This window comes from Hyperolius riggenbachi, chromosome 9 (genome assembly GCF_040937935.1).
Source record: "Hyperolius riggenbachi isolate aHypRig1 chromosome 9, aHypRig1.pri, whole genome shotgun sequence".
Taxonomy (NCBI): Eukaryota; Metazoa; Chordata; class Amphibia; order Anura; family Hyperoliidae; genus Hyperolius; species Hyperolius riggenbachi.
Window position 1 is genome coordinate 122,072,413 of NC_090654.1, and position 21,521 is coordinate 122,093,933.

A 21,521-nucleotide genomic window follows, 5' to 3' on the forward strand; every position below is an offset into this window, starting at 1 on the left:
CTCTCTGTTTGAACATCAGCTTAGAGTAATTCCTAAATCTGCGCTAGGCAGATTTCCCTAGTGCTGTTAGGATTGTATTATCTGTATTGCCTGTTCTGTCTTGTCTTGCCTGTTTGCCATTGTCCTGTCCCTATGGTGGTTGACAGGAAATGGTTCTGATCTCTGTTCTTGGAGTATAGCTGGTGCAGCGGTTGCTACCAGCTATCTCTTCTGTTCTGTCTCCTGGGATCGCACTAGCTACTTTTTGCTAGCGCTGGGGATCCTTCTGTTCTGTTTCCTGGGATCGCGCTAGCTACTTTTCGCGAGTGCGGTGTTCGTGGTTAGCTAGCATTTGTTATTTTCCGTATCTCCTCATTGTATTATTTGCTGTGCCTTTGCTAACCTCGTATTCTGTTCTGATCTGCCTTGTGTCTTGTCTGGCGATCGCACCTCTGGCGATCGCGTTCCTATTTCATATCTGCTGTTGTGTGTGTGCGGTTGCGGGGTGGCGACTGGATTGGCACACACACATACAACCTGTCCCTTTGCTCATTCTCATTCGCAATCGCCTCTCTTGCGATTGCGTTCTGCGTTTTGTACAATTCCTGTCTGGCATTTGTGGAGGTACAGAGGATTGGTTCCTCTGCACTCCCCAGCGCCATCTGCCGACAGGAATTTTCCCTCTACGGGTGCGTAGCACCTTTTGCTGGGTTCCTGCAAATTATACGCTTGTGAAGGATTTCCGCCGTGTCAGCGCACGCGTTGTGCGCTGATCACGGGGAAAGTTCCACAATCGTTACACTTTTTAAGAGAATTGACAGCATTCTACAGCATTCAAGATAATCCAGCATCATAAAGGAACAATTTGTAGCTCATGGTCAATACACATTCATCAAAAAGACATAGCAAATGGCTTTGGAAAGACTGACACTTTAACAGGATGCTGACATACGGCTCATCTGCGCTGGCAGTAGAAACATGTTCTGCTTCAAGAGTCACTAAATTTCCTATGGACATGCAGGGTGTGCAGCAAGGAGCGTCAGCAAAAAACCTCACCTAATCTTAGCTAATTAAAAGTACAGTATACTGTATTGATGTCCTAACTGGTAATGTGATTACTAGTGGTGGTTGATTCAGCAAACCTTGTTGCCTTAATGCCTATTTTAGCTTCTTTTTAAAGGATTTTGCTATGTTCACTTTAACTCTCTGAAGTAAACATTTTAGCAAGTAACCACTTCGCATACAGACCTTGTTTCCCACTTATGGACCGGAGCAGTTTTGACAGTTTAGCTATATCCTTATTTAATCAGAAATAACTTTATCCCTACTTATGACATAGAAATGAAATATATATTGTTTTTTTCAAGACAAACTAGGCTTTCATTGTATGCCATTTTTTCCCTCGAACAATTTTGTTTTCTATGAACTTTAAAGAAAACCTGTAACTACAAAAAGTTCCCCTGGGGGGTACTCACTTCGGTAGGGGCGAAGCCTCCGGATCCGATCAAGGCTTCCCCGTCCTCCTTGGTCCCACGGCGGTCTAGCTGTGCCCATCTGAACAGCGGCATATATATATTTACCTCCCCGGCTCCAGCGCAGTCGCAGTATCTGCTCTCCACTCGGAGATAGGCGGAAATACCCGATCGCTGTCGGCCCGCTCTACTGCGCAGGCGCAAGTCCCCTGCGTAGTAGAGCAGACCCGACAGAGATCGGGTATTTCCGCCTATCTCCGTACGGTTTGCTGCAACAGCGCCCCCGCTGGAGCCAGGAAAGGTAAATAAATGAGCGCTTGTCAGGTTTGTCGAGGGAGGATTCCGGGACACTTCGGGAGAGCCATCGCTGGACTGCCTGCAGCTACAGCCAAGAGGGAAGCCTTATTGGGACCCTGAGGCTTCCCCCTCTCAAGGTGAGTACCCCCCCAGGAAATATTTTTTTTTGTTACAGAGTCTCTTTAATGGGAAAAACAGGAAAAAAATGAGAAAAATCACAAAAAGTGCTACTGTAGATAAAAAACACAAATTTTGTTTGGCTATTCTTACCGCTTATCACAAAACTTAGATTATGTTCCTGACACAATTTATAGTGAAGATATTTGATTCTGAAATAATGCTACAAACTGTATTTTTCACTATGAACTGAGAAAATAAAAGTATTTTTAATGGTAAAAAATAAATCTCATTAGCTCAGGAAACATATATTCCTGTTCACCAATTAGTGCTGCATCAGATAGTGCCAGAAATGTGCACAGGAGACAGCCCAATCCTGCACAGCACTGCTTCTGCTACAAGACGTATATCTTACTGACTCGTGGCTTAAGTCACAGAGGACGTAGATATACTGCAGTGGGGGATAAAGTGGTTAAATATATACAGAAATGAGTGCACTTGTACAGAAATTATCAAGGTCTTGATTTTTGTTTTGTTTTTTATACTAATCGAAAAATATGTAAGATAACGCCTTCTCCAAACTATACAAGCCCTGCTCCCCCTGGCTGTAGGAGATGGTAGTGAGCAGAGATAAACCCCACAAGCATTGTGGCTCCCCAAACTCATATACTGGCTCACTATAGCTATCAGCAGTGCAAACGTTGCCCTGAAATGGAGAGCAACGTAGCTTCTCCCTCCTTCATGCCACTATGCCCAGGGCATGGTAGCTCTTCAAACAAACTTCCTGGCGCAAGTGAGGTGTCTGGTAATAGAAGCAAGTGTTTATGGTACTATCAAATCTCCCCAAAATCTGATTACTCAGATCAGTACCCCTGCTCCAGCTAATGTGACTTTTGAGACCCTTTACACCTTTTCTCAGAGTGTATAAAAGTCAACAAAGACACACTTTGTTGTATTATTTTATTTCTAAATGTCTTAGGGATTGTTTTCTTGGACCTCTGCTTTCCTTTTGGGTTGTAGATGGCTTCTCCACATGTAGCTTGTAATTGTCTATTTTGCTTGAAGAGTTTTAGGAGGAAGTTCTTCCTCTTGAGCTCTTCCACTCAAGTAACATCCTTCCTGATTCAGCCTCCAACTGCAGGGCTTGGGAAGGGTTTATGTGCTGCAGCAGAACATTTAGAGGCTCTCATTTTCCACACCTCTGCAAGTTGTTGAGGTTTATTAAGTGCATGCTGTGCTTTGATGAAGAGATGACTGTAGCTCCGAAATGTTGGAAATCTTGGTGTGAAATTCACTTAATACTGGAGTGGTGCCAACATTTTCAACTGGAATAAACAGAAGATCAGGCAGGATCTCTATTATATCTGAGAATCCTCCCCGCAGCTGTGTGAGTGAGTTTTAATTGGTGACAATGGGCAGTGACTGGTGGGGGGAGAGTTGTCAGTATATGTACTAAAGGGCATTGAGAGTGCAGACTACAGCTGGAAAGGGTAATGCCCACAGCCTGCAGTTAGAGGATTTCAGGGGTTGCAGACAGATTTGAACAATATCACATACACCTCTATAAGTGGAATGCTGGCTCATGTGAGCCATTGGTAAAGGAAACATCTGAGTGTAGAGGAACTGCTATATGCTGCATCCTATACCTTCCTCTTTTGTAGATGACATAATAGCCTTCCAATGAAAGCTTTCTAGTTAGATAGCAAGTTCCTGTACTCTGCCTAACCCCAAGTCTCTTTCCAAGCTGCTTTTTTTCTGTGACTTCAGTAAAATTCTCATCCAGGTTAGAGTAATTTATTTTCAGAACTATTGACTTAACCTATACTAGCTTTTCTAAACCTTTTTAGGGTTGAGGAACCCCTACAACATTTTCCAGACCTCAAGGAACCCCTACATAAAAATTACAGACACAAATCATGCAACTTTTTTTGAGTTTTTCATGGCTACTATTATACACCTCTTGGTTAACAATAGTGCCATCGTCAAATTGCAAATGCACAACAGAAAAATTGGCAGCGCTTCCAAATGCAGGAAATGGCAAATGCAGCAATCACCCCACATATGAAATGCACCAATCACACCACAATGAAATTCACCAATTACCCCCACATATGAAATGTAGCATTGACCCCCACATGTGAAATGCAACAATCACTCCCATATGTGAAATGCACCAATCACCCCCATATATACGAAATGCAGCATTGACCCCCACATATGAAATGCACCAACCACCTCCACATATGAAATGCAGCATTGACCCCAAAATATGAAATGCACCAAACACCCCACATTTGGAATGCAGCATTTACCAGTTGCAGAGGATCACAATTTCTTGGAGATAGGCCTGTTCATCATTCTATAAGGCTGTTGATGACTTTGACAGTGCTGTGCGTTGAGGTGTAGTAGTTTGTGTACAACAAGAACAGGATTGGGGACAGGACACACCTTTGGGGAGCACCTGTGTTGGTCACTCGCAACTGCGAGAGAAGTTGCCAAGCTTGACGACTTGAGTCCTGTTTGTTGGAAAGTCCTTCAGTCAGTCACAAGGGCTGGGGTGTACTTGAGGTGTGCTAGCTTATCACAGAGGATTCCAGGGCTAAGGGTGTTGAATGCCAAGCTGAAATATAGAAGGAGAATTCTGTCATAGGAGTTTAGCTTGTCTAGGTGGCTCAGAATATTCTCCAGGCCAATATTGATGTCATCCTTTACAGACCTGTTTGCTCTGTAGGTGAACTGGTATGAGTCGATCAGGTTCTTGGTGGTGTGCTTCAGGTGTGCCAGAACCAGCCTCTCAAGAACCTTCATGACATTCGATGTTAGTGCAACTGGTCTGTAGTCATTTAGATCGGTGGCTCCTGGCTTCCTTGAGATTGGTACGATTGTTGATTTCTTAAAGCAGGAGGGTACCCTGTAGTGTTTCAGGAATTGTGTGAACAGGGTGGTAAGGACTGGGGCCAGCTAAGCTGGTTTTTAGGCAGAGGTTTGATACATTGTCTGGGTCTGGTGCTTTCCTGGGGTTACGGTAAGTTTCCTAAGATACTTAGGCACCTTAGGAGATGCACCAATGAAATGCACCAATTACCCCCACTTATGAAATGCAGCATTGACCCCTACATATGAAATATACCAATCACCTCCACATATGAAATGCACCAACCAACCTAAGATATGAAATGCAGCATTGACACCCCCTCCCTCCCACATATGAAACGCACCAATCACCCACAAATTAAATCCACCAATCACACCACAAATCAAATGCATCAATCACCCCACAAATAAAATGCAGCATTGACCTCCATATTATTATTTTATAATTATATAGCACCGACATCTTCCGCAGCACTTTACAGAGTATATATAGGCTCATCACTAACTGTCCCTCAGAGGAGCTCACAATCTAGTCCCTTCCATAGTCATATGTCTATGTATGTATCGTGTAATGTATGTATCGTAGTCTGGGGCAATTTTTGGGGGAAGCCAATTAACTTATCAGTATGTTGTATCTACTCCTTGCAGATGTTGACCGGGGAATCAAACCGGGGACCCAGCGTTGCAAAGCGAGAGCACTAACCACTACGCCACCGTGCTGCCCATGTGTGAAAGGAACCAATTATCCCCCACTTATCAAGTACAACTAGTATCCTACATATGATATGCAGCCATCACCCCAAGTAGGAAAATGCACCAAATACCCCACAGATGAAATGCAGCATTGCCCAATGCAAATTAAATGCACCAATCATTCCCAGAAATGAAATGCAGCATTTAACCCCAGATATTAAAGGCACCAGTTATACCTCACATATAAAGTGCAGTCATTATTCCCCATTATATTATATGCAGCCATCATCCCACATGGGAAATTGATTAATAATGACCCCCAAACTGCCCCCAATTGTTGGTGACCGTGGGTTTTGTACAACCCCCCCATAATCACCATTCACTTGCTTTGCTTCTATCTTCTCTTCTGCATCTTCTCCTCTCCTTCTCCTTTGCCACTCTGCCGCATCTCTTTTTCTGCCTCATTGGCTTCTCCTCTGCTGCCTCGTTGTCTTCTACTCTGCTGCCTCATCTTCTTCTGTGACTATCTTCTCACACCATCACTTTTCACTGGTTCACTCGCTGCTTGCCTTTCCCAATCTTTAAGCCAGATATGTAAACCAGCCAATAGGGAGCCTTGGTGATGCACCATGGATTAAATCAATCTGCCGGTCATTTCAGTGGTGGAGTGGGACTATTTTGTCCCATAAAAAAGGGAGAAGTTGGACTATTTTGTCCCACATAAATAGCTAAATGCTGTGGAACTCCTGAAGGGTTCTCACGGAACACTAGGGCTCCCTAGAATCTTGATTGAGAATAGCTGATACATTATCCATCACCCCAAAATGAAGACTGTTATGGGGAATTCCATTACAAGCAAAGTGTACTCTAGTACATCTGAGACTGTGACATAAACTGGCAGGTCATGTGGATAGTGAACATGTGCATGAAGAAACGTTGTAAGCAGCACTGTGTATAAACTGTATGCTTGCAAAAGTTATAAATACATTGTTTGTGATAAATTGTAGCTGCAGTGCCTTTCTTCATTGTGAACTTTTCACTTCAGTAGCTCAGTTTCCCTGTGTCATCTCTGAAGGGCACAGGATTATGTGGAGGTGTTGGGTATAATACCTGGGATTAGGTTCCTCTTGATAAATTACCACTCATGTCAGATTCAGCCACACCCAGTGTTTGGCATGACTTCCTCAGACGTGCGGTACAGCACTTGCCTTTAGACACCTGCTTCGGATATTTGGCAATAGCAGGAGCAAGAGGCCCATATCCTGTTTAGGGATTCCTAATCTATATATAAATGCTTTTCTTTTACTTTTCTGTGAAGGCAAATTTGTAATCTGTTTAGTTGAAGCTGCATTCCTATTCTGTGTACAATGTAATATGGTGCTGGCTAAAGGCGCACGCCAGGGAGCATGGAGCAGAACCACAGGGAACATAGAAGTAAAACTGTCCCAAGAGAAATGTGAAAGCTGCCAGTGCTGGCTTCCTTCTAACGTGTTCATCTCCTGGATGTAATGGAAATACAGTGCTTTCACTATAATAGTTTCTAAACCCCTTACCTAAAGTATTTATGCATATTGCTCACTTCAGTTGCCAAGTTAAGGCTCATCTCACACATGGTCACAACTAGACTTAATAAGGCCCCCCTGCAAAAATTATAGCATGCGGCCCCCTTGGTCCCCAAAACCCATGTGGGTCACGTGATCGGGAGCTGGCGAATAGCAGCAGTGAGAGTTCTGCTGAGCAGCAGCGTCTGGAAGCAGGAAAAAAATTACACATGCTCCTGTATACGTTTTTTTTGTGAGTAAAGAGGGAGGTATTTTTTGCTAATTGGCTGTACTTAAGGTTGGGGAGAGGGAGGAGGAGGGGCCCCAAAGCCTATGGCCCCCCCTGCAATGGCAGGGGTCGCAGGGGTGATTGTTATGCCCATGATCCCACATTTGAGGGAAAAATGCGCTACAAACTTTTTCCTGAGAACTCCACTCGTCCTGCCCTGAGCCCCTGTGGGTCCAATCACTTTAAAGGACATTATCCCCGCACTTTGATTGGCCCAATAGGCTGCCTGTCACTTGAGAGGAAACTTTACAGGCAGCCTATTGGGCCAATCAAAGTGCGGGGATAATGTCCTTTAAAGTGATTGGACCTGCAGGGCTCAGGGCAGGACGAGTGGAGCTCTCGTCATTGCCAATTAGCAGGCATAAGTTCGTAGCACTCGCTATGCTACTCTGACAAAGCGTGTTAACTCTAATAAGGTGTGTTAGCCCTGATAAGGCACGTTAACCCAGATAATGTGTGTTACCTCTGATAAGGCATGCTAGTTGTCTTAGTGAATCGAGCCCTTAGATTGCGGATGATGTAGATGTCAATGCAAGCCTCTAAGAACGGACAGTGTCTGTTCTCACCAGGCTGGTCGCTGTATACGTTTCGCCAATAACCAGGGCCGGAGCTACCTTACGAAAAAATGGGCAATTGCCCAGGGCCCCAGAGCCTGTAGGGGCCCCCAAGGTGTCCCTCCCCCATCTTAACTGTTGCTCCCCAGGGACTCTGCAGAGTCTGTTAAGTTGGGAGGTGATTGGGGGAGGGTCAGCAGCCAGCTCGGGGACCCAGGAGGGAGATTTGGCTGCAATAAAGAGCCTCTAATGACGCTTTTTAGTCAGGGGTGTCTGTTGGGGGGCCCCCAGGCTAATCTTGCCCTAGGGCCCAATTGTTACTTGAACCGGCCCTGCCAATAACTCACCTGTCTTCTGTGTTTTGTTTTCTCTTTTTCGCTGCCATCTCAAGTACTTTGCTCAGCTATTCTATACCCAGGAAGTACTTAGGTTCTGAATAGTCTGGGATTTTATGCTTATGTTTAATTATAAAAATAGAACTCAGCTTTTTATATAGAATATGAACAGTATATTCTCTTGTATTGTTTGTCTTTTGCCTCACAGTGAAAGAACCACATACAGGGCTATTGTTCTGGTAGTTTTCCTAAACCTCTTCAAGCTTTATGTATCCAGAGTAACAACATTATTTGGAATATGATTCTGAAGATGTCTGTTATACAGCAAAAATATCAGTGTAATATGCAAGAGCAACCAAAGTTCTTTCTCACAGATGTTACTTGTCATTTTCTGCCCCCATGTACGGTTATATGCACAAGTATGGACAGTGGGGATTCCTCATCAACATATATGTTTAGCTAATGTTGAAAGTGAAAAGTAATAAACAATTTAGCCAAAACCAGTGTAAGGAAAACTGGAGCAGAACTAGTGCAAAAGAAGAGCAGATGTCCAGGTCAAGGATTCTGAATGGATGCTTCAGGGACCTTTCACACTGGTGCGGTGAGGTGGGTGATTTTACCGCACCTCACCACTAGAGTTGGGCCGAACCTCCGATTTTAGGTTCGCGAACCGGGTTCGCGAACTTCCGCGGAAGGTTCGGTTCGCGTTAAAGTTCGCGAACCGCAATAGACTTCAATGGGGATGCGAACTTTGAAAAAAAAAAATAATTATGCTGGCCACAAAAGTGATGGAAAAGATGTTTCAAGGGGTCTAACACCTGGAGGGGGGCATGGCGGAGTGGGATACACGCCAAAAGTCCCCGGGAAAAATCTGGATTTGACGAAAAGCAGCGTTTTAAGGGCAGAAATCACATTGAATGCTAAATGACAGGCCTAAAGTGCTTTAAAACATCTTGCATGTGTATACATCAATCAGGTAGTGTAATTAAGGTACTGCTTCACACTGACACACCAAACTCCACTGAACAGAACAGGTATGCAGTGGCGGGTTCACTAAACAGGTATACAGTGGCGGGTCCACTGAACAGAACAGGTATGCAGTGGCGGGTTCACTGAACAGGTATGCAGTGGTGGGTTCACAGAACAGGTATGCAGTGGTGGGTTCACAGAACAGGTATGCAGTGGCAGCAGGATCACTGAACAGGTATGCAGTGGTGGGTGGGTTCACAGAACAGGTATGCAGTGGTGGGTGGGTTCACAGAACAGGTATGCAGTGGCAGGATCACTGAACAGGTATGCAGTGGTGGTGGGTGGGTTCACAGAACAAGTATGCAGTGGCAGGATCACTGAACAGGTATGCAGTGGTGGGTGGGTTCACAGAACAGGTATGCAGTGGCAGCAGGATCACTGAACAGGTATGCAGTGGAGGGTGGGTTCACAGAACAGGTATGCAGTGGCAGGATCACTGAACAGGTATGCAGTGGTGGTGGGTGGGTTCACAGAACAGGTATGCAGTGGCAGGATCACTGAACAGGTATGCAGTGGTGGTGGGTGGGTTCACAGAACAGGTATGCAGTGGCAGGATCACTGAACAGGTATGCAGTGGTGGTGGGTGGGTTCACAGAACAGGTATGCAGTGGCAGGATCACTGAACAGGTATGCAGTGGCAGGATCACAGTACAGGTATGCAGTGGGCTGAGGGCTCACTGAACAGAACAGGTATGCAGCCAGGAAGAAGTTAAGCCTAACTAATCTTTCCCTATATGAGAGACTGCAGCAGCTCGCCCTACTCTCACTAATGCAGGCACACGAGTGGCCGTAATGGCCGCCGCTGCCTGCCTTATATAAGGGGGGTGGGGCTCCAGGGGCTAGTGTAGCCTAATTGGCTACACTGGGCCTGCTGACTGTGATGTAGAGGGTCAAAGTTGACCCTCAGGTGCATTATGGGGCGAACCGAACTTCTTCCGCAAAACGTTCGCGTGCGGTACCCGCACGCGAACCACCTAAGTTCGCGCGAACCACGTTCGCCGGCGAACCGTTCGGCCCAACTCTACTCACCACTATGTCAATGAAAGCCAATGAAAGCCTATGGGTGCTTTTATACAGCATGCGGTGAAGCAACGTGACCTGTAGCAACGTGCGGTGAACTGGAAGTCATGTAAGTCTATGGCGATGCAGGAATTTTAAAAATTATGGCGGTGGTGGTGCGGCGCCCATGCACTGATGCCGGTTTGCAGTGTGAAACTGGCCTACAAGTGTACTAGAGATCAAAAGAACTAAAGATTTGATACTTACCCGGGGCTTCCTCCAGCCCCATAAGCTCGTCTGAGTCCTTCACCATCCACCCGCGGTCTGCTGTTCAGCCGCGATCAGCCCCGGTTACTGATCCATGCTCTTCTGTATACCAATATAAAGTTTCCTCTGCCTCACGGCCCCACAGTAATGTATGATGAACCTTCAATGTAACAGTTGGTAAGGATGTTTTTCTTTCACTTGTTTGGTCTTTTTTTCCCCTTTTCTCCATCAAATGCTGCTTCTTCTCACCTCCAAGCAAGTTTTTGGTGACTAAATTGTTAAAGGACCACAATGAAGAAAACTGAAATTTAAAATACACGTATACACATAAATATAACCTACATTTGTCAAAGAGTAGAATGCCCTATAAAAGGCTTTTTGTCCCACAGAATTGTTGCTAACAATAGGTATTATTAATCTTTCAGGTCTGAAACTGATACATATCCTTATGTTGGATTTTTTTTTTTAATTCTTTTCAAAGGCAGTCCCTGGTAAGCAACCGTATAAAGATAGAGCCTGGCTGGGCTATTCACAGGCATACTATTCATGTAGTAGAAATGTGCCACTTCTGTTCAGGAAGTACTTTAGAACATAAAGGAATCCCCCTTGAGCAGATTTACTAGTTTTGTCAGTAAAAGGTTCAGAGCCATCAAATAAATGGTATTCCTGTATGTGTGCCACTTTCACTCTGATGACCCTACCGGCAACTCATTTCCTTGATCACGTGCCGCGGGCGGAAGCACTCTGCACATGCACACTATGTAGTTGTGACATAGTGTGCATGCTCTCCTAGCCATGGGTGTGCAATCAAGGACACGCATCACCAAACAGAGTCTGCACAGTGCGCACCGACCCTCCCGACCCAGAAGTAGGTTTGGGGGGACATTAGGCCTTAATGGATGGGGCGGAGCAGAACGAGGGAAGTGGTGGGCATGAGGAGAGCCTCCTACACATGCCTGCTCCCCCTGTTTTTTAATTTTTAAAGGGGCTAAGGTATCCTTTAATGCATGGAACATAGATTACCTAAAGAACTGATGTGGATGACAGCAAAAAAAGCTGTAGACAGCAGCAAAGATATCAAAAGCCTTTTTTAAGGCTAGTATCAAATCTTATAACATTTGTCAGGGTCAATATCTGCTTTAAAATTTCAAAAATTCACAGGCATGAAATTTTACACCTTCAACCCAGTTACATTTGTGTTATAAACACACAGAGAAACTATGCAAGTGATCAAACTTTATTGTTATTTCAGTGAGCCAAGTGCCTTCCACGTTCCCTACCACACCTATTCTATTTGAAGCTCCATAAAACCAAAGATTACTTTTCTGTGTGAAATCAGTATTTGGTGGCCAGGTATCCAGTTTCAGTTCTGTTCGTTGACACATTACTTAACACATGGTGTTAAGACTGCTAAGGCAGTTTGGTGTGAAGGCAGCTATGCTCACCACTATATCACCAACACTACATGCTGAAGCCAGCCTAGCATGTACCATTGTGATATACCGAAGAGAAAAATGAGCTTGCTTAGGGATTTGTAGGATGTCAAAAGCAACCTCATTTTTCTCTTGGGTATATCACAATGGTACATGCTAGGCTGGCTTCAGCATGTAGTGTTAGGGGTATAGTGTTCCCGGTGTCCAGCCAGCAGGACACCGGGAAGGAGCAGAGCTGCGACAAGGGAACCAAAGGACTTCTAGGGACTGGAAGAAAAGAGAGATTTACTGTATTTCTTTGCCTTGGGAGTCCATTAATTTACACTACGGATTTACTTAACTTTATTGCAAAAATCATTTCAAATCTCTTTTTTATCACAATAGCAGTAAGAGAGACTGAAGCCATATAAATGACCTCTTTTTCTTGCACATTTATCTTAACCACTTGAGGACCACAGTCTTTCTACCCCTTAAGGACCAGAGCCTTTTTTCTCCATTCAGACCACTGCAGCTTTCACGGTTTATTGCTCGGTCATACAACCTACCACCTAAATGAATTTTACCTCCTTTTCTTGTCACTAATACAGCTTTCTTTTGGTGCTATTTGATTGCTGCTGTGAGTTTTAGTTTTTATTATATTCATCAAAAAAGACATGAATTTTGTCAAAAAAATGTTTCTGTGCTGACATTTTTCAAATAAAGTAAAATTTCCTATACATTTGAGTGCGAAAGTTATTCTGCTACATGTCTTTGATAAAAAAAAAAAACATTCAGTGTATATTTATTGGATTGGGTAAAAGTTATATCGTTTACAAACTATGGTGCCAAAAGTGAATTTTGTTTCATGAGGTGCTAAAATTCCAGGATAGTATAAATACCCCCCAAATGACCCCATTTTGGAAAGAAGACATCCCAAAGTATTCACTGAGAGGCATGGTGAGTTCATAGAAGATTTTATTTTTTGTCACAAGTTAGCAGAAAATGACACTTTGTGACAAAAAAAAAGAAAAAGTTTCCATTTCTTCTAACTTGCGACAAAAAGAAAATGAAATCTGCCACGGACTCACTATGCTCCTCTCTGAATACCTTGAAGGGTCTACTTTCCAGAATGGAGTCATTTGTGGGGTGTGTTTACTGTCCTGGCATTTTGGGGGGTGCTACATTTTAAGCACCCCTGTAAAGCCCAAAGGTGCTCATTGGACTTTGGGCCCCTTAGCGTAGTTAGGCTGCAAAAAAGTGCCACACATGTGGTATCGCCGTACTCAGGAGAAGTAGTATAATGTGTTTTGGGGTGTATTTTTACACATACCCATGCTGGGTGGGAGAAATATCTCTGTAAATGACAATTTTTTGATTTTTTTTACACACAATTGTCCATTTACAGAGATATTTCTCCCACTCAGCATGGGTACTACTTCTCCTGAGTACGGCGATACCACATGTGTGGCAATTTTTTGCACCCTAACTGCGCTAAGGGGCCCAAAGTCCAATGAGTACCTTTAGGATTTCACAGGTCATTTTGCGACATTTGGTTTCAAGACTACTGCTCACGGTTTAGGGCCCCTACAATGCCAGGGCAGTATAGGAACCCCACAAATGACCCCATTTTAGAAAGAAGACACCCCAAGGTATTCCGTTAGGAGTATGGTGAGTTCATAGAAGATTTTATTTTTTGTCACAAGTTACCGGAAATTGATTTTAATTGTTTTTTTTTCACAAAGTGTCATTTTCCGCTAACTTGTGACAAAAAATAAAATCTTCTATGAACTCACCATGCACCTAACGGAATACCTTGGGGTGTCTTCTTTCTAAAATGGGGTCACTTGTGGGGTTCCTATACTGCCCTGGCATTTTAGGGGCCCTAAACCATGAGGAGTAAAAAAGGGTGTAAAAAAGTTACATTATACTACTTCTCCTGAGTACGGCGATACCACATGTGTGACACTTTTTTGCAGCCTAGGTGCGCTAAGGGGCCCAACGTCCTATTCACAGGTCATTTTGAGGCATTTGTTTTCTAGACGACCCTGTTGCCACTTCTTGCTGAACGGCTTAGATAGCTGGAACTGTGGTGGTGATTTGGCTTAGGTCCATAAACGCGTTTGAAATTTGCTACTGCTTCTTGTGCTAAGTGGCTTATGCTGTTTGTCCTGGCTGCTGCTGTTTTCCATCATTTGCTGCATGAATATATGGGACTAACAATTCTATAACCATACTAATTAAGTGGATCCAACCCTCAATACATTGCATTCATTGTTATCCAAGGAGTGTTTGTGCGGTGCACTAGTGAGTGGGTTGTTAGCTGCGTGTGTGGCGGGGTGGCCATCCCATGCGCTTTTAATGTATATTTTAATATGCTTGATTTTCGACACTAAGAATAATAATAATAAAGTTTTGTATTTTTTTAATTTTTTCGGAAAAAAGAGGGTTTTTCTTGTATGACACACATGCCAGCCCAATTGAACCACTTCTAACTGTTTCGGAAATTTTGGTGGGATAAATACCTCAATCTGCCGCGGGAATGCGGCAAATCAGCTTTGATCTTAATGCTTAAGATAACTGTGCAAGAAAAAGAGGTAATTTATATAGTTTCAGGCTCTCTTTAAATATCTTTCAATTTCAGTCTGCAGCTGCTAGAACTTTTTTTTTGAGGAGAGTTGCTGGAAAAAAGTATAAATATTTCCTTTATGCTCCTCTCTCTGCATATCTATTTGGTTTAGGGACGGAATTGTACTGTACTTTTTACAGCCCAAGGCCCACTTCCACCAGCTGCTCCTCCTGAATCTAAATGGAGCTTTTCACTGCATCACAGGACATGGACTGGTGACACAGCAGGCTGTGGTACGTATATTTTTCTCCCACATCTCAAAAACATATTGACAAATGTATTCGTTTCTTGGCAAAAATTGGTCTTAGACTAAGACTTTTGTATGGCTTAGATTGGGAGCTCCTCTGAAGACAATCTGTGACCTGACTATGTGCTCTGTAAAGTGCTGCAGATGATGTCAGTTCTATATAAATACATAATAACATGATCGGACATTAGGCTATGACTATAGTGGGGTTAGATTGTGAGCTCCTCTGAGGATAGTGACATGACTATGTACTCTGTAAAGTACTGCAGAAGATACAAGTGCTATATAAATACATAATAATATGGAAAGACATTAGACTAGGACTATGGCAGCATTAGATTGTGAGCTCCTCTAAGGACAGTCAGTGACATGACTATATACTCTGTAAAGTGCTGCATATATATAAATACATAATTATAATACGGTAGGACAGTAGGCTATGACTATGGTATGGATTTCATTGTGAGCTGCTCTGAGGACAGTCACTAACATAACTATGTACTCTGCAAAGTGCTGCAGAAGATATCAGTGCTATATAAATACATAATAATATGGTGGAATATTATTTGGTGGTATTAGAGTATGAGCTCCTCAGACAGTGGCATGACTAGCACACAGTCCTGGGTAGGTATATACTGTCATGAAAGAAGTGTAATGATTTACCAGTAGACAGTTAGGCTGGGCACACCCTGTAGGTTTCAGCAGTGTGGATCTCTCCTCGGATTCTGGAAGTTGCAGGCTCTGTCCGTCCATGCCTGGAGCACTGCTGTAGTGCTAGTGACCTGTGCTAGTTACTATCGCTGCTGCCCGCCCAATAACAGAAACAAGAAACAACTGCGCTGCCCATTTGTTCCCAAACACATCCGCCTGTCTGCCTCTGTAGGTGGTCCCCCTAGTTCCGCTGATTGTGCTGGGCATCCACATACTTAGACCGCAGTAATGTACTTCAAACATAGGAAGTGAGTAGTGATATTGCTTACTGTGTTTAAAGTATACAACACCGTCACTGGTGTACAACACCTCTCTGGTTACTGCAGTCTGAGTATGCAGACGGCCAGCGCGCAATCAATGGATCTAGGGGGACCACCTGAAGAGGCAAACACGCGGATGTGTATGGGAATGAATAGTTTCTGTTTATGGGAATGAATAGTTTCTGTTATCGGGCAGGCAAGCGGGTGTTAGCGATGATAACTAGCACAGGACACTAGTACCACAGCAGCACCCTAGGCGCTGGCCTATGTGGCCTTGCCACAAATCCAGCTTTGATTTGGTTTGTATGTGTTCACACAGCAAAACGTGAAATTAATTGCATATCAATTCACCCCTACAGCTGTGCTGGGATTACTGTTATAACACGTTCTTTTCACAACGAAGAAAGTCCTAAAAATCTGTGGGAATGCCGGCTCAGCATTTGCACAGTTCAGAGACATCACTTCCATCTAAGGTACAGCTGTAAGCCACACAAAGCAGCTTTCAGAATAAAACATGCTGTGCTTCAAAGCATTAATTTACAGAAACACTAGCTAAACCAAGATAAATCTTTCTAATACAGGTTTTTAAATTACTTTAATTATACAAAAATCATCTGATAAGATTTTTTTTTTTTAATGGAAAGTGGAAATATTTTTTCAATAGATATGTATGTGGTAGAGGCATTCTTGTACACTTGCTTTGGTCATGTCTCAAACTAATAGGCTTCTGGTCTGATGTTATCAGGATCAGTAGGAAAGTCTCAGAGCAAAAAATTGAGGGCTCCCCTGATAATATATTATAACATATGACTAAGTCAACAGGGTATAAACGTACAATTGTCCCACACTTGCTAAATGCAGCAAAGAGCCTCATCCCCTTACAGTGGAGATCAAGTCAGGTGCCTACTGTAGAACAATCAGGGGAGAACTAGCCTGGGGGGGGGGGGGATTTCCCCCAGGCTGCCTCTCATTCAATGATTTAGGGATGGTGCAGGGCCTGCTGCACTCAGGTTTTTGTATAAGGCAATGTGAAGCACTAGGCTGGCTGAGGAAAATAAACACCCAATTACAGAGCAACTAGAGGGCAGGTAAGCTGGTAAATTTACAGAGCAAGATGCAGAGCAGAGGCTTGCGTGGAGGGTCCATAGAAAAAAAACTGTCCGCTCTCTCACCATCATACAGTAGCTCCCAACTGTTCCTCTTTTGAAGGGACACTCTCTCTTTGGACATACCATGTGTGTGGGGGGGAGAGTGGTGAGCCTTGAGGAATTAAGGTGGCCATACATCTGTTGACTAGGAGATCAACCAACTGTTTTGATAATTACTATTGCATTGGATGAAAATCGGTGCTGCCACAAGCATGCCCAAACAACGATTTGACTGATTTCAGGCGGAAATTGGTCAAATCTGAGATGCTGGGAAATCTCAGGCCGATGTGGTTGATTGGGTGTGCATCGGTTATGGCGTGCGATAATCACGAACAACGAACAAGACGGAAACCCCTGGCTGTCGTCCCTCCAAATGTATTATGTGACTCCCGATGCCTGTGCATTTATACTTTACCTGTCACTCTGAGCATATAGCTAGTGGGGACCACGTGTGTGACGCCATTTAGGCTGAGGCTGCCATGAAAACAGGCCTATAGTTTGTTTTTTCCCCCAAGGCCAAAAGGTCCCAGTCCTCCCCTGAGAACAATGGATCCGAAGGGTTAATGAGATTCAACAGGTAGAGGAAACTGAAACTGTGTTGACTAGTAAAGATAAATTTGACAAATATTATGCCATATGGCATGTGTGGATTGACTATCAGTCCTCTCCTGAATATGAAAGTTACCTTGGTTCAGCACCTTGAGATACAGCTATGTATGAAGTTGTAACAACCTGCAAGGATAACTAGTTTTTCTGATTGCCAACTGGGGGGTGAGGTGAAGGATCACCTTAGGAAAAAAACACAGAGACAACGGGAGCCCAATAGCGCAGTATGTCACTATTTTCTGAAATGAATGAGTCAACAACAGGAAATATACTGTACTCACAAAGGTAGGTTGCAATAAGAGGCAACCAACCACTTAAGGCAGGTGGAGAGAATTAGCCCGTCTCCACTCAGGCAATCCAGTGTTGGCCGGATGGGAACTGGTCGCACTCTTTAAAAATTGTACATTAGATCTGCAGGAGGCTGCACCACCACAGACTAAAACATACAAACCACCCCCTCGAGAAAACGAGAGGGAGGTTAAACTTAGCACAGCAAAGGTGAAGTATGAATAAAATTTTGTTAAACGCACAATAAAATAAGAAAATAGGAGGTGGCTTACCTCTCCAATGACACTGACACTCAAGTGAGAATTTAACAACAAAAAGATTTTTATTTGCACAGGCAACGTGTTTCGTGGGTCTCGCCCACTTCCTCAGGCCAGTAACAGTGCTACTTCAAAGAAGCCAGATAGACAGGAACGCCTCTCTCTAGTTTCTTTGTTTATTGTTATTTTTTATGTGGTTCATGCTAGATACCAATTTTATTGGTTTACGCTATGGCTGAGCATAAACCTGAAAGGTGTGCATGTCATACTTGCTCTTTATCATGTGTGGACTTAGATGTCTATTTATGGGGTCATAAATATTAGAGCTGCTACCGCTATGTTGTATGTTATTTGTTGATTTATACATACCTATATGTATTTGTACACTCATTCTGACATATTTTTGTATTTTACTGGCTGCAATATGTTATGTTTTCCACAATGGCCTTTGTTCTTTAATGAATTATCTTAAAAGGAACCTTAACTGGCGGGCAAAAAAAATCCACTTACCTAGGGGCTTTCCCAAGCCTCCTGCAGCCGTCCAGTGCCCGCGCCGGTCCTTCGGTGCCCTCCGGTCTCCCTCCGCGGCTAAGTTTCGTTTTTGAACGACTGCCAGTCGTCCTCCGGCAAAGCGTCCTCTTCTTCCGCATTCCCCGTCGTAAAGAGCCATAAAGCGCGTCCGCATGACGCCAAACGCGTCATGCGGACGCGCTTTACGGCTCTTTACGACGGGGAATACGGAAGAAGAGGACGCTGCAGGAGGCTTGGGAAAGCCCCCAGGTAAGTGAATTTTTTTCCCCGCCAGTTAAGGTTCCCGTTAAGTCCAGTTCCAGGAAAAAAAATTATATTTTTACAGTGGATACTGTGGTGAGAGTTTAAAACCTCCCCATCTTTGAGAATCCCCATTATTTTTTGTCTGCTTTGTGTTTCCCGCTCCTGAGGTCTTATTGTAGAGTGTGCAAGAAGTAGAATTAGTAACTAGTTTTTATTTCTGTCCCTCATTTCCTGTCCTGGGACTGCCAGAGTTCATATTAAAGTCACAGATCTACACAGAGGTAACAGAAACAGGAAGTGATGGAAGATCTCTCCAGACACAGAGGACACAGAAATAAAACTCCTAAGTACTTACCTAATAATGTCTGTCAAAATTCTTATTACATTACAGCCTTTTCATTGTAAAATGTATACTTATTACTTAGCAGAAATTAAAATATTAGTTGGTTTCATTTATAATTAGTAAGATTATATTGTATTTAACCCTTTAAACAAGGAGGTTTAATAATAAAAGTTATAGACATGATAAATGAATGTATGTTATGTGTTATAATATTTAGAATATGTGATCCATACAGTCTCTGTTAGCATAATGCAATTCACGTCTGCTTTGGAAATAATTGGAATACAACTGTTGGACATATTTTTAGTCCCATCTGTTGGTTCGGAGTTTGTCATGTAACTCAGGCTGCTGAGGGCAAATAAAGATATACAGTACTGTGTAGAGTTGTTTCATAGCACTAGAAAACGGGAGAGCCATTGAGTGAGGCAGCCTGGCAAAGAGGAAGGGGTCAGTTTACATCTTGTACAGGAAAAGGGATCAAGGAATTTAAAAAGGAAATGATGGTATGTAGGCAGAAACTTGGTTTAGCTAGGCAAAGGATTTTATTGTAATGTAGTATACAGAGGCGCCAATAGAGTAAAATTAGTACCAATTAAAATCAATAAAAGTGTGGGTGGTTTGGGTGGATCTACCCGCCCCACAACAAACACAAGCACTGCTATGTGTATAAAGGTAAATTTAATAAGAACTCCCAACAAATAATACAGTTTGCAACGCGTTTCACGGGTCCCAAGCCCGCTTCCTCAGGCAAAAAAACCTATACAGGCAGGAGCAACTGAAATATATAAAATAAACAACAAAAGACCCATATGTAAAAAACAATCAAATAAAATCATCAATCAAAAAATATATATGTATATCGCAACACAATTTTGACTCTATCTGTGGGTTCCATATACCCGCAATATTGTATCAGCATATGATAACTGTATGTAAAAACAAGGAACATTGTATCCATAAATAACAGTGGATAATTATTATACATAAAATTCAATCATAGATATACAATTTTGCCAGCCATTAAGTGCCATATGATCTCGCACTTGCCTGGTTCATAAACGTATTGTCTATGTATGCCAAAGATTGGTCATCTCTAGTCCATATCCTCATATATGCAAAGAACACTTTTCCACATATAAAGAAACATATAATATAAAATGACAAAAGCCTTTCAATAGATATGCCTGATCTTAAACATAGAAAATTCTAAGCATTCATGGTGCAATACAATGCGGATGTGGAGGGTGAATAGACTATTATAAGTTGTAGAGGAAGGGAGAAGAAGGAGAAGGTGGGGGGAAAGGGGCAGTGGGCTGGTAGTGGAAGGGAGAGGAAGGAGAAGGTGGGGAGAAAGGGCAGTGGGCTGGGGGGGATGATCGTCACTTACCAGTGTCCTTGTGTAGAAGAGTGTGGCGCCTATGCTGCAGGTTGGCGCCACACTCGTATCTAAAAAGTCTTCCGTGTGGTGACGTCTGGGTGAGGGGGAGTGGTACGTTCCTGTGAGGAGGGGCGTGACTGTCCGGATCTAGGATGATAGAACGCATATTCCGCCTATGGGATCATGTACAGGGCGGAAGTGCGTCGGCTAAGGGCATGATGGTTGAGCCGCCATCTTTCTCGTGGGCATGTTTGTCTTATGTAGTATCCCATACGGAAATACGTAACATAGGTCTATTTACGGAGATCCGTAATAGCACATGAAGGTCCATTCACGGAAATCCGCAATGGTGTATAACATAGGTCTATCAATTTAAATTCATGGGTATATGGGAAAGGGATATCACGGAAATCCGCAATGGTGTATAACCCAGGTCTATCAATTTAAATTCGTGGGGATATGGGAAAGGTATATCAGGGGGAGGGTATTGGATACACGGTTCCCCAGCCAGGGGGGGGGGGGAGGATTTAAGGGAAAAAGAAAAAAGAAAAAGAAAAAGTGAATAGCATTCTTTATGATAATATATGGTATAAATAATGGAAAAAATACATACACGGAAATCCATATTCAACAAAACCAAGAAACCAAATAAGATAATAATAACGGAAAAAAATCCTGTTTGGAAGGGCAGAGATATATGTTCTAAATATATGGATAGTCTGGGTTTATGTGCACATGTGGAACACATGTGCACGTTATCCCTAGTTAGCCAATGGCTGCTCCCTCTGATCGTCAGACCAGATATGCAGAGAGCCAGGGGCCCCCACAAAAAGCCCCAGCCCCAACACTCGAGACAAACCAGGATACCACACCCACAACTAGTGCATCGTCTTCACTCCAGCCACATAAGTTTGTCTTCTCCAAACTACCACCACCAAAAAACCCAATAACCTCCCTCTTAAAAGTATGAACAACAAACCAAGGAAAACAAAGAATAGTATACCCAAGGCCTTTAGTCAACCTAC

The 21,521-nt window shown here is 43.3% G+C and overlaps 1 long non-coding RNA gene across 2 annotated transcripts in view; it reads left to right on the plus strand.

The window, feature by feature from the left end:
• LOC137531730 (uncharacterized) overlaps positions 1–19,101 on the plus strand; it is a 120,305-nt gene extending 101,204 nt beyond the window's left edge. For both annotated transcript variants that reach the window (XR_011023723.1, XR_011023724.1), the window contains 2 exons: positions 14,597–14,717; positions 19,025–19,101. This is a non-coding gene — a long non-coding RNA (uncharacterized lncRNA). The remainder of the gene's footprint in view (positions 1–14,596; positions 14,718–19,024) is intronic.
• The last annotated feature ends 2,420 nt before the right edge of the window (positions 19,102–21,521 follow it).